The sequence below is a fragment of the Heteronotia binoei genome, chromosome 8 (genome assembly GCF_032191835.1).
Source record: "Heteronotia binoei isolate CCM8104 ecotype False Entrance Well chromosome 8, APGP_CSIRO_Hbin_v1, whole genome shotgun sequence".
Taxonomy (NCBI): domain Eukaryota; kingdom Metazoa; phylum Chordata; class Lepidosauria; order Squamata; family Gekkonidae; genus Heteronotia; species Heteronotia binoei.
Window position 1 is genome coordinate 127756435 of NC_083230.1, and position 13388 is coordinate 127769822.

Consider the following 13388-nt stretch of genomic DNA (forward strand, 5'->3'; position numbering starts at 1 on the left):
TCTGCGATTGAGCAAGCCTGGCAAAGCAAACTGTGATGCAGAAGGAAGCAGATGACAGTGAGTTGCTCGCGGGTTTGATAGGAGCCCTTCAGGGGTCTGATCCAGGCCACAGGCTGCACATTTGACACCCCTGAGCTAACTGACGGCAACTTTGTAGGGTTTTCAAGGAAAGACAATTTGAAGTGATTTACCATTGCTTATCTTGGTGGAGTAATCCTGGCTTTCCTCAGTGGTCTCTCCCATCCAAATACAGACCAGGGTTTGAGTCAACTTAAGGCACCTTCCTGAGTCCGTTGGCACCGCAAAGAGCTCTGCATTTGCAGCAAAGCAGCAATGTGAGTTGGCTCTGTGTGCAAGCAGCAGAGCGTGTACCTTTTAAGCAGCAGGCCCTGTGACTTCCGCTAACAGATTTCTGACAGGTCTGCACCATGCGCATGCATAGTTTGAATTTCATAGATTCATGGAGTTGGAAGAGACCTTCAGGGTCATCAAGTCCAACCCCCTGCACAATGCAGGACCTTCACAAATACCCTCTCCCACACGCACATACATCCCCAATGATCCCTGCTCCATGCCTAAAAGATGGCAAAAATCTCCAGGATCCCTGACCACACTGGCCAGGAGAAAAATTGCTTCCTGACCCCAAAGTGGCAACATTTCCATGGCATTTAAGAAAGGGCCACAAGAAGCACTTATGCAGCCCTTCCTGCCCTCCCAAAGTTCACAGAATCTGCATTGCTGTCCAACGGCCATCTAGCCTGTTTAAAAACCTCCAAGGAAGGAGAGCCCACCACCTCCCGAGGAAGCCTGTTCCACTGAGGAACCACTCTAACCATCAGGAAGTTCTTCCCAATCATAGTATCCTAGAGTTGGAAGGGACCTCCAGGGTCATCTAGTCCAACCCCCTGCACAATGCAGGAAACCCACACATACCTACCCCAAGTTCACAGGAATCGCTGTCAGATGGCCATCTAGCCTGTTTAAAAGCCTCCAAGGAAGGAGAGCCCACCACCTCCCGAGGAGGAAGCCTGTTCCACCAAGGAATCACTCTAACGGTCAGGAAGTTCTTCCTAATGTTGAGCTGGAAACTCTTCTGATTGAATTTCAACCCATTGGTTCTGGTCCTACCTTCCGGGGCCACAGAAAACAACTCTGCACCATCCTCTATATGACAGCCCTTCAGGTACTTGAAGATGGTGATCATATTCTTCTGTTGTTTCCTCTCCAGGCTAAACATATTTAGCCTCTGAGGAACCCCCCTTTCCTCCTTAAGACCTGGAGATCTGTGGAATATGATTCATGAGAAAGCAGCCCAGTCCTAAAAGGGATTTGCTGCCCGGAAAGATAGTGAGGTTGACTGGATTAACTGTAGTGGAACTGGGGTCAGACAAGAGGCCCGTGGCTCACAAAGCTGGTGATAGCAAGGACTCTCACCTTCTGGTGAGCATCTAGAGCAACCTTTTTGAGTCTGCGAATGCCTTTGGCATTCTGACACAGGGCGGTAGGTGCAGCTACAAAATGGCGGCCACAAAATGGTTGCCTCAGGAGGTGGAGCCAGCCGCAAAACAGCTGACCTTCAGTTGCACAGAGAAGACTCTTGCACCAAGGTGGCAGTTGTTGCCAAAGCAACATTTTTAACCATCTGCACAGCCAATCAAATCTCTAACAGCCAATAAGAAGCCTTGCTGGGCAAAAGCCACTCTTGGCCCTGCCCTCTTTTTAAAAACTCTTGCGACCTGAGTTCAACTGCGGCCCAGTCCAGCAAGGCAGTTCTAGGTGGCACAATGCACTGTAGCATCCAGTCAGTTGGCCTATTTAGGACGTTCTTCAGAGGCAAAAATTCTCCTTCAGATTTTTCTTACACATCTCAGCAGATTCTGGGCCCCAGGCATTCCTTTCTGTTAGGCGAGATGTTCTTTTCCAAGTATCCATTCCCACCCCCTTTATGGAATTTCCCAAATCCAGTTTAAAACTTGAATCCAGAGGTGCTTAAGCATCAACAACTGCTCCCAAGTGGACATGAACGCTTTTGCATCAAAGCTCAGGCTGAGGAAGATGAAAGGCGATATGGGTGGCACAGCCTGAACTCAGGACCAGAGCCAGTGACTTGCCAAAGTCCCCTTCTGCTACTGGTAAATATTTATGCACATGAAAGTTCATCCATGGTGCAACAGATCAGGGAAGAGCTGGGCTGTGGTCAGACAAGGGACATGGAGGAATGTTTCCAAGATATGCTGGGCACAGTTGCTAAGATATGTAAGTAGATTCATCCAGTGTTATTTGCTTTATATTTTGCATCTAGGTCAAAAAAGGTGGTTTAAAATTATCAAGATAATTGAGCATAACTGCTGGGCAGGTAGTGGTTGTGCTGGTTTCATATGGTCTGAATTTTTGGTCCTAGTACTCACATTCAATGTCTTTGTGGAGGTGCATCCAAAGCTGAGAAATTAAACACAGCAATGAAACAGGGTAGATGTTAACATGCTATGGCATATGGGAATTTCAGTTACATTATTAACGTTCACTGATTTTTTTAAAACAGCATCTTGATTTATTCCCATACAGTAGAACACGATGTTTACAGAATAAACTTAATTGAGCAAACGTAACACTTGCAAAGAGATTTCATCAGACTGAAGAAAACCGTGAACTCACTGAATATGAAGAGGAAGAAGTTCCAGGAAATAAGGGTAACTAATTGTTCAATATGGCTATGTTGTTAACTCGGGGGGGGGGGGGGGGGGAGTTAAGTTGTTTTTATGAGAGTACTTCGTTTCTCATCTAATTACCATTATTCAAGTACTAAATGCACAAATAGCTTTACTACATTAAAAAAAATATTTATGGCAACTTTTGCAATTTTAAAGTTTAATTCTGTTTTCAATTTTTAAACAAACAAAAACTGTCAACAAATATGTAACAGGATGCTCCAGAACCTGCGGAAGAATGACAATAACCAAACACGGTACAGAAAACAGAGGCGTTCCATCTAACAAATACAAGAAACAATTCAATTTTTTTAAATACATTTTTGGCTTTCAATGAGGTGAACAATGAAAGAAAATAATCTGCGTTTCAGATGGGACACTCAGAGTGAGAAAAAGGAGCTCATTTCTTCGGGCGGCCACGCACCCGTTCTCTGAGTGCCATGCCTTGAGAACCATGGACAGGTTGACGTTTGGCTAATGGCACAGCAGCCCCTCTCTGATTAATATCTGACCTTTCCAGAGGCCTGGAAAGGACCTCAGCCCCTTCAGAGGCTGCCTGGTTGTTATGAGGTATTTCAGGGCCACCTGAGCCGCTAAGATGTTGGCTGCCGTAACACCTGTGTGGTGTAGGTTGGTTCATCTCAACACTAAGTCGCGATATAACCTTAGCGATGTCGGATAGTATCATGACAGCGGTCTGCATGAGGCCACACAGGTCTTCCGTGCTCTTCCTCCGTTCCTCTCGTAAGGCCCGCATCTCCTCCATGACCTCCTCATGTTCTCGCCGCTGAGCCGCAAGCATAGCTTCGAGCTCCCGGGTCCACTGAAGAAGCAGCTGGTCTGCAATTCTCTGCAGAGGTGACACCCGCTTTTTCTTGGCCCTTACAACAACCAAGTGTGGAACGGGGGAAAGCTCCGCTGGAATTGCTCCAGGTGGGTTCTCTGAGAAATGAGAGAGAGTATTTGCAAAGGTATGGTTGACAAGCAACAGCTGTTACAAAAAGATACTCTACTCTCATGTTCATTGTTCTGAGAATGGCATACCATGAACACTAGCCCTTCTGAAGCTTCCCCACCAGAGGAATACTGTGGCGTGGAGCAAAGTTCTGGGGGTAGAATCATGGCCACCACTATAAGAGCCTGTAGGGACTATTTCCACCATGATCCCATCCCAAGAAACAGGAAAAATTGTTTGTTTTCTTGAATTTGTTGCTTGCGGCGGAGAAACACACAAGCAGTGTTTTAAAACCCTGGTGCAAAGATCTGACAATGCGCACATTGCTTCCTTTTTTTTTTTTTAAATGTAGGCAAAGAGAGACTGGAAGGTTCAGACTTCCCAAACAATCTGAGTTCACAACAGAGAGTTCAGACATCTGGAAATACAGGGTGAAACAAACCTCAGACTTTCTCTAGTGTCACAAACCTTGCAAGAGGAGAGGGGTGAGAATGGGGTGGGAGGACAACTGGGGAACAGGATACAGATGATACAGATTTCAATCCGCATGGGCAACAACATCAGATCAAACTCAGCTCGTCTGACTGCAACCCTGGTTGACTCCTCTATGTAATGGGATTCCTTACATTGGTTTAGGCCTTACAGTCCTGCTTGAAGAAAGAATAAAAGGATTCTCCAGCAGAGCCCTTTTTAATTTGACGGATGCAATGCTAGAGAATGAGGAAGGAAGAAGCAAAAAAGAAGACATATTCTCTACATAAAATAAGGCTGCCGCAACTAGGAGCTGGGTGAAGCACCAGCAGAAGTTCTAGGGTTGCCAGCCTCCAGGTGGTACCTGAAGAAGAGTTGCATTTATACACCACTGTTCACTTAAGAGTGGCTTACAATTTCCTTCCCTTCTTCTCCACACCAGAGATAGGAGGAGCTGAGAGAGCTCAGAGAGAACTGTGACTGACCCAAGGTTACCCAGCTGGCTGCATGTGGAAGAGGAGAGGGGAATCAAACCTGGTTCTCCAGATTACAGTCAGGTGCTCTTAACCACTACACCAAACTGGCTCTTTGGAAAAGCTGCTAGGGGAAATGGCTGTCACTGGCAGAGAGGAGAGGAGCTGACAGAAAAGGTGTGGTTGGGCATCCTTTGTTTTGGGGTATGGTTCCGGTGTCCGACACTGATCCGCCTTGCCAGGTGGACAGTAACGTGCTTCTTTGCTGCAACCCCTGCCTAGACAGATGAATCAGAGCATCTGCTCCTGCCCCAGAAGAGGAACTCTCCTCCAGTGGCAGCTGTGACAGGGAGGAAGCAGTGCCCTGGCTCTGAAGCAGAACACGAAGAGGAACTGAAAGAGCTAAAGGGCAGCAGGGACCTATCTTACCCCCCCCCCCCCCTGACAAATGAGCTGCCTGGAGTGTCTGATTTCTCATTTCACCACCACAGACTGGCGGGTGCCTGTTGCGTCTGTGCCAGAAATGAGGGACGGAAGGGGCATGGATTACCTTTGCTCCCCCAAGAGCTACATAAGAAAATAAGAAGATCCATCTAGTCCAGCATTCCGTCTCACAAAGTGGTCCCCCAGTTCCTCTGGAGGATTGACAGGGCATAGAGGCTGAGACCTTCCTCTGGTTAAGAACATCAGAAGAGCCCTTCTGGATCAGATCAGTGGTCCATCTAGTCCACCAGTTCCTCTGGACAGCCAACAATGAGGCATAGAGGATGAGGCCCTCCCCTCATGGCACTGGGATTCTGTCTAAAAATGTGAAAGTTCCCTTTAGTGATCATTAGTAATTGCTAATAATCCTCTCATCCATTAATATAGCCCCCTTTTACAGCTGTCTGTGCTTGCGGCCACTGCTACATTCTCTGGCAGCAAGTTACACATTTTAATAACTCGTTGAGTAAAGAATCAATTTCCCTTTGTCCTGAAACTACTGCTCTTGAACTTGGAGGCCCCTGAATTCTAGTACTGTGGAAGAAGGAGAAAAAGTTATCTCTCCATTCTCTTGTTATGTAGGACAGTATTATTTTCCCCATTTGGCCACCGGGGAGACAGACTGGGAGGAAGTGAGTTCACAGCAGACGTGAGATTTTAACCTGATCCTTTTAGGTCACAGCTCACTGTTCTAGCTCACTAGCTGGTTCCCAGGCCAGGTGAAATGGGGTCAAATTAAATTCTCAGTGCCCAGAACATACAAAGAAAAGAGATCCTCTAACTTTACCCCTGAAGCGATCCTTTGGCCATCTTTATAGTAGGAACCATTTGCCAGTCCTCACACTGAATCTGTCTTGTAGGGAACAATTCCATACATTGTTGGTACCCAGGTTCTGAAAGCAGCCACACTGGTTGAAAGAGAAGATATAGAACAGGGGTAGCCAAACTTGCTTAATGCAAGAGCCATGCAGAATAAACATCAGATGTTTGAGAGCCACAAGACATGAACATCAGATAAGGAAGGAAGGAAAATAGATGGGGAGGGAGAGGTGGAAAGAAAGCAATTTTAACTATAAACACATTCTCCAAGCCACCAGCTAGCTTGACTTGGAGAAGTGACTGAGAGAAATGCCTTTTCCAGGTCAGTGGATGTGGCGGTAGGGGTTTCGAGAGTCACACAGTATGGCCACAGAGAGCCAGTTTGGTGTAGTAGTTAAGTGTGCGGACTCTTATTTGGGAGAACCGGGTTTGATTCCCCACTCCTCCACTTGCACCTGCTGGAATGGCCTTGGGTCAGCCAGAGCTCTGGCAGAGGTTGCCCTTGAAAGAGCAGCTGCTGGGAGAGCCCTCTCCAGCCCCACCCACCTCACAGGGTGTCTGTTGTGGGGGAGGAAGGTAAAGGAGATTGTGAGCCGCTCTGAGACTCTTCGGAGTGGAGGGTGGGATATAAATCCAATATGTGTGAAAGAGCCACATGTGGCTCCCGAGCTGGTTTGGCCATCTCTGATATAGAACGTTCACACCATGTTGAACTGGGTTTTTGTTGTTATTTTACTAAAGAACATGCTTTTATATAAAATCAAGGCTGAATTCTCCCTTTATATGAAAGAGACTCTGGGGTCACCAGAAAGCACAGTCCTTGGACAGCCCAGCACCATAACTGAAGGCCTGGCCTTCCTGTGCAGTCAGGAGGATCAGCTGGAATGGCTGCAACATACTAACAGGACCCACCTTTGAGAATTTTTAAGACAGTCCTTAACATGTTGTATCAGACCATAACCTTTTCATTATGTCATTTAATTCTGTCAGGCTTCAGACTGCTTCTTTCTCAATCACTTTGTTATTTACCATGCTTTACTGCACTGCAATAGAAGAGTTTAGAGTCCAGCAGCACCTCAGAGACTTTTGCAAGATTTCTGGGGTGCAAGCTTTCCAGAGTCAACACTCCCTTTGCCAGATCCCTTCATCTTGTATCTGACGAAAGGAGCTTTAAGTCTCGAAAGCTTACATCCCCCCAAAAAAACCGTTTCGGTCTTTAAGGCGCTACTGGACTTGAATATCACTTTTCTGGTTTTGTTAATCTTCACTGCAAAGGAGAGGCTAGGACCCCTGACCTTTTTCACCCCATCATCTATGATAACCAGAGTCAGGGGTGTCAAACTCATTTGTTATGAGGGACGGATCTGACATAAATGAGACCTTGTTTGGCCAGGCCATGTCGGGGCAGGCCATACGTATTCCGATTTAAGATTAGGTAGCAGAGATATAAACTTTATAAAGGTCACAAACACCATTCATTAAAAAAAAATATTAAATCATGCTTCAAATCTTATAACTCGTTGGTCTTAAAGGTGCTTTCTTTGTATTTCTCCCATGGGTTCCAGGGGACAGGATCTGGCGCTTTCTGTCCTGGGTAAATATGAGGAAAATTATTTCCTTCCCCCCACTCCATCTGCATCTGAAGAAACGAGCTCTGACTTATGAAACCTCCTGCTGTAAGAAAGGTGGTCATTAAGGTGGACTTTTGTTTTGCTGCAACAGACTAACATGGCTAACCCAGTATTTCCTTCAAGTTTATACTTAGACACAAAGCATGGAGACACACCATCCACCAGGCTGTCTCTTCCTTTGAGAACGCACGCTTAGCTGGTCTTGAGGACAAAAGGAGATTGAGGAAGAATCGCACTGCTACAGGACCAACCCCAAATCAGACTTTTCCCTGCAGCCACTGTGGCCGGACCTGCCTGTCCCGCATTGGTCTTGTCAGCCACCAGCGAGCCTGCAGCAGACGTGGACTACTGCACCCTTCTTAAATCTTCGTTCGCGAAGCCAAGCCGAGATACTTAGACACGCTCCAGCTTTTATGATTGTTGCAGACAGTTGCAGTTGGAGCCTCAGAGACCAGCAGTCTCCCATTAGGGGTTACCCTTTGTCAGATTCAAAATGTCTCTGTGGACATTCAGTCACGGAATTCAAGGCTTTACCTAGCGTACTGCAGCAGGAAGGAGGCGGCCAATGAAATGGATAGTTACCTACGCAATCCATTGCTGCTGTTGCTGTAACACCAACCCTCTATTGCAACTTTGCCGACTGTTGTTAAAATCTGGCATCTAATGGGGTTTTTTGTTAATAATACTGATATCAAATTGTTTGTTTCAAAATACAGCGTAGCAAGCCAAGACTTGCATTAACAGTTGTTACTTCTATACAGTTTTTCCTTTTGTTACAATACATACTTAATTAAGCTGTTAACAGTTCACCATTATTGTTATGTCTGCTAGAGCATTCACACAAATGAATTACCTTGTGGTTCCAGAGAGTAATTGGGAAACCTCAATTTAGCAGGTAAGTAAATAAAACTTCCTCCTCTAGGCACAATAATCTTACACCTTGGAGCAAAACACAGCTGCGCATGGATTCCTTTAATATGCTGTTTTGCCACACGAGGGCACCTGCCACATTTATAGTAATTTCTGCTGGAAACTCCATAGTGCGATGGTGTGACCCCTCTTGCCCCACCAGGTTGATGGCACTGATCCCATCTCAGAGACAGTCAAGGATAGGGAAACACCTTCTCCATCTTCTGCTTTTCCCCAGTGATAAATGGCAAAAAGAAAGATGATATTGGATTTATATCCCGCCCTCCACTCCGAAGAGTCTCAGAGCGGCTCACAATCTCCTTTACCTTCCCCCCCCCCACAACAGACACCCTGTGAGGTCGGTGGGGCTGAGAGAGCAACTGCCGTTTCAAGGACAACCTCTGCGAGAGCTATGGCTGACTCAAGGCCATTCCTGCAGCTGCAAGTGGAAGAGTGGGAAAGCCCCCGATACCCACAGATCAATTCTCCATTATACCCTATGGGAATCAATCTCCATAGGGAATAACGGAGTGCCTAGCAGACATTTCCCCTCCCCCCTGCTTTCTGATGACCCTGAAGCAGGGTGAGGGCCTCCAAACGAGGAGATCCCCTACCCCTATCTGAGGATTGGCAACCTTAGTCCTAAGGGACATCAATCCTGACCATTTCCTGGAAGATCAGATGCTGAAGCTCAAATACTCTGGCCACCAAATGAGAAGGGAGCACTCTCTGGAGAAGATTCTGATGCTGGGAAAGACAGAAGGCCAAAGAAGGGGACAGCAAAAGATGAGATGGCTGGGCAGCGTTACTGATAGAATCACAGAGCTGGAAAGGACCTCCAGGGTGATCTATTCCAACCCCCTGCGCAATGCAAGAAACTCACAAATACCTCCCCCTAAATTCACAAGATCCTCATTGCTGTCAGATGGATTCACAGGATCCTCATTGCTGTCATGATGCAAGCAGCATGAATTTGAGCAGACTTTGGAGGATGGTGGAAGACAGGAGGGCCTGGCGTGACTTGGTTCATGGCAGGGGTGGCCAAACTGTGACTCGGGAGCCACATGTGGCTCGTTTATACATATTGTGTAGCTCTTGAAGCCCCCACTGCCCTGATATCCGTCTTGGAGAATGCACTTAAAGTTAGTTGCTTTCTTTCCATCCCTCCCTTCCTCTGATGTCCATGTCTTGCGGCTCTCAAACATCTGCCATTCATTCTGTGCGGCTCTTACGTTAAGCAAGTTTGGCCACTCCCGGTCCATGGGGTTGCAAAGAGTCGGACTCCACTGTGCAACTGAACAACTGCCCTCACATTTTTATGCCGCACGCTTCCATGAGGTTTTATATTTTAATTTGTAAAGCATGTTAAACTTCTGCTTAGGTGTCCCAATCCCCAGGTCCCAGCAGGGATTTTTACAGGCTCTACCCCTGCAAATTCCTTGTTTTAAAACGTGTGCCTTCATGGGGAAGGGCCAGCAGCAGAGCCACATGGGAGCATAGTCCCTCAGTTTGTTTTGCATGTTTGTGTGTTTATTCGGGATTTATATCCCGCCCTTCCCACGAATGGCTCAGGGCGGCTTGTGTGTTTACTATTTACTAGAATTGCAGCTATTGGGGGATGAGGAAATGAGAAGTATTCAAGTGAACAGCACTGCTGTATTTTCATGCATTTATTTTGGGAACAGGGAAGTCTCCTGGCTCCAGTGTTCCCTCTAAGCTGAGTTAGCGTGGGCCAGCTCACAAATTTTTAGCCTCCAGCTCGCACATTTTCGTCTTAGCTCAGGAAGGATGACCCCAGAGCGCAATAACGTATGCAGCAGCTCACCACTTTAATGACAGTAGCTCACAAAGTAGAATTTTTGCTCACAAGACTCTGCGGCTTAGAGGGGACACTGCCCAGCTCCACCCCCAAAGTTCCCAGATATTTTCTGAATTAGACTTGGCAACCCTATTTCTGCTATAAGCTGCCCTGAGCCCACTTGCAGGAAAGGGCGGGATACAAATCTAAATTTTTGTTGTTATTCAGTCGCACAGTGGAGTCCAACTCTTTGTGACCCCCTGGACCAAGTCACGCCAGGCTGTCCTGTCTTCCACCATCCTCCGAAGTCCACTCCAATTCGTGTTTGTTACATCAGTAAACACTGTCCAGCCATCTCATCTTTTGCCATCCCCTTCTTCTTTGGCCTTCTGTCTTCCCCAGCATCAGGGTCTTCTCCAGTGAGTGCTCCCTTCTCCTTCAGTGGGCCCGAAGTATTTGAGCTTCAGCTTCTAAAAAATTCAAATTAAATTAACTATCGACACCTAAGCCACTACGATTCCAGTCTCTCAAATTTGCGAATGAAATTTATACCACCAACGCCCCCTTATTTCATTTTTATTTAATGGTTTTAACTGTTTAGTTTTTAACTGTTTTATTGTGTTGTAATCCACCCTGAGCCCATTTTGGGAAAGGGCAGGCTATAAATTCACAAAATAAATAAAATATTCATAATTAAATTAAATATCCGTCACAGGTGGGGCAACCAGGAAAGAGTAAATGGATACACACAATATGCCCAAATTGAATAATTAAATATATATAAATATAAAATTATTCAATTTGGGCATATTGTGCGTTTGTATATATATTGTGTGTGTGTATGTGTGTGTGTGTATATATATATATATATATATATATATATATATATATATATATATATATATATATATATATATATAAATAAACCAAAATTTAAAAATTACAGTTTTCTGCAGAGCCAAGTTACTAGTTCTTCAAGCTCAGTACGGTCTTGTTTTAAAATTCCAAGCTGGGAATTTCAAAACCCCGCCAGGTGACTGAGCCTAACGACCTACCTGGGGAACCTGCCGTCACCTTCATTGTGGCAACGCCCCTCTTGCTACCTGCAGCGCCGCCGCCGTTTCCCGCCTTTTCTAACGGTCGCTTTGGGCCCCGCCCGCTAAAGCCCTCTGCGCACGCGCTCTAGGCTTCTCGCCTCCTCACAGGCTGCCCGCTCCGCCAACGACCGTCGCGGCTGGGCAGTGGGAGGAGCCGACTCGCCTCCGGAGCGCGCGCCGTGAGGACGTGGCGCTTTCCAGCCAATCCGCGCCGACCCTCTCCGCGCGGCCTCCTTCCCCTGTCGGCCTCTTATTTCCTTTCCAGGGTTGAGACGGCGAAGGACTCAGGGGGCGGGGCCTGAGAGGAATACCGGAGTGTCAGGGAACGGAGCCAATCAGAAAGCCGCCCTTGAGACATGGGGTTCTTGGATTGGCTGTACGGCGGAGAGGAGGCGGGCAGAAAGGGGACGGGGCGGGGCGTTGTTCTGTGGCGCGGCCGTTTCCGGTTGTGGGACTGAAGGGTGCCGAGGAGGGAGCGTCGCCGACCGGGAAGGTAACGGGGAGACTTAATTGGGGATGGGGGATTCCCCTTCCCCGTCTTCGTTCACACGAGCGCTTCCTCGGGGGTTTCCTAGGCAACCCCGGCCTAGCCGAGGTTCACGTGTCGGGTTCACGTGTGAATGCCGTTACGGCGGAACGGGGCGAGTCGGATGCGTGTTCTGGGCAGAGGAGGGACGCCCGCCTGGATTGAGACGAGTTGCGATGCCCCCAAAGTGCCCCTCTCGTAGGGTTGCCAAACCCTACTCAGGAAATATTTGGGGGTGGAGCCAGGAGACTTTGGGGGTGGAGCCAGGAGCCAAGGTGTGACAAGCACAATTGAACTCCAAAAAAAGTTTTGGCCGTCACATTTAAAGGGACTGCACACCTTTTAAATGCCTCCCCTTCATTGGAAATAATGGTGGATAGGGGCACCTTCTTTGGGGGCTCATAGAATTGGACCCCCTGGTCCAATCTTTTTGGAACTTGGAGGGTGTTTTGAAGTGAGGCACCAGATGCCATGCTGAAAATTTGGTGCCTCTACCTAAAAAAACAGCCCCCCTAGAGCCCTAGATACCCGTGGATCAATTTTTCGTTATACCCTATGGGAATCAGTCTCCATAGGGAATAATGGAATGCCCAGCAGATATTGCCTCCCCCCCCAGCTTTCTGATGACCCTGAAATGGGAGGAGGGCCTCCAAATCAGGGGATCCCCTGCCTCCACCTGGGGATTGAAGCCTGGAGAGAACCCTGCCGAAAAAGCTACATACAACAATTCAATGCTCTTCCATGTATTATATATCATATAACAAGAACTGTTTCTGAAATTAATCAATTCCAATATAGATGTCAATTACAATAATACATAGAATAGTAATACAAATTCAGTCACTACTCATTTAAGGAATGGCCAGCCCTACCCTCTCAGTGATTGCTCCGGGTGTGCCACGGACAGAATGGCTTGTAGGAATGTCTGAATTGCCTGATACGTGTTCTCAATGGTTACCAGTGGTCTGATAATGTGTTCTCAGTGGTGGCCAACCTTACTTAATGTAAGAGCCACATAGAACAAATGTCAGATGTTTGAAAGCTGCGAGACAGGAAGGAGGGAGGGAGAGGTGGAAAGAAAACAACTTTAACTGCATAGGATAAATGTCAGACGTTTGAAAGCTGCGAGATAGGAAGGAGGAAGGGAGAGGTGGAAAGGAAGCTACTTTAACTTTAAATGTCAGATGTTTGAAAGCTGCAAGACGGGAGGGAGGAAGAGGTGGAAAGAAACCAACTTTAACTGCCTTCTCCAAGCTGTCAGCTGTCTTGAAGAATTGGTTCTAAGAGACAAATATCTTCTCCAAGCTGGCTGACAGTGGTGGGAGCTTTGAGAGCCACACAATATTGGGGGGGAGGTTTTGAGAGCTACAGTTTGGCCACCCTGGGTTGCACCATAAAAAGGTCCTCGTAGCTGCAAGCAGATTGAGAGACATTGAAGGCAACAGCTTTGTATGGTTCAGCTTCTGGCTACTGGGTTTTAGAGGCTCGCTGCTTCTGAATGTGGAGGTTCCATTTAGC

The 13388-nt window shown here is 47.1% G+C and overlaps 1 protein-coding gene across 2 annotated transcripts in view; it reads left to right on the forward strand.

The window, feature by feature from the left end:
* Window positions 1-11773: 11773 nt before the first annotated feature.
* LOC132576666 (calumenin) overlaps window positions 11774-13388 on the forward strand; it is a 35229-nt gene continuing 33614 nt past the window's right edge. For both annotated transcript variants that reach the window (XM_060246036.1, XM_060246037.1), the window contains exon 1: window positions 11774-11837. The gene's annotated coding sequence lies outside the window, so the exon portion shown is untranslated. The remainder of the gene's footprint in view (window positions 11838-13388) is intronic.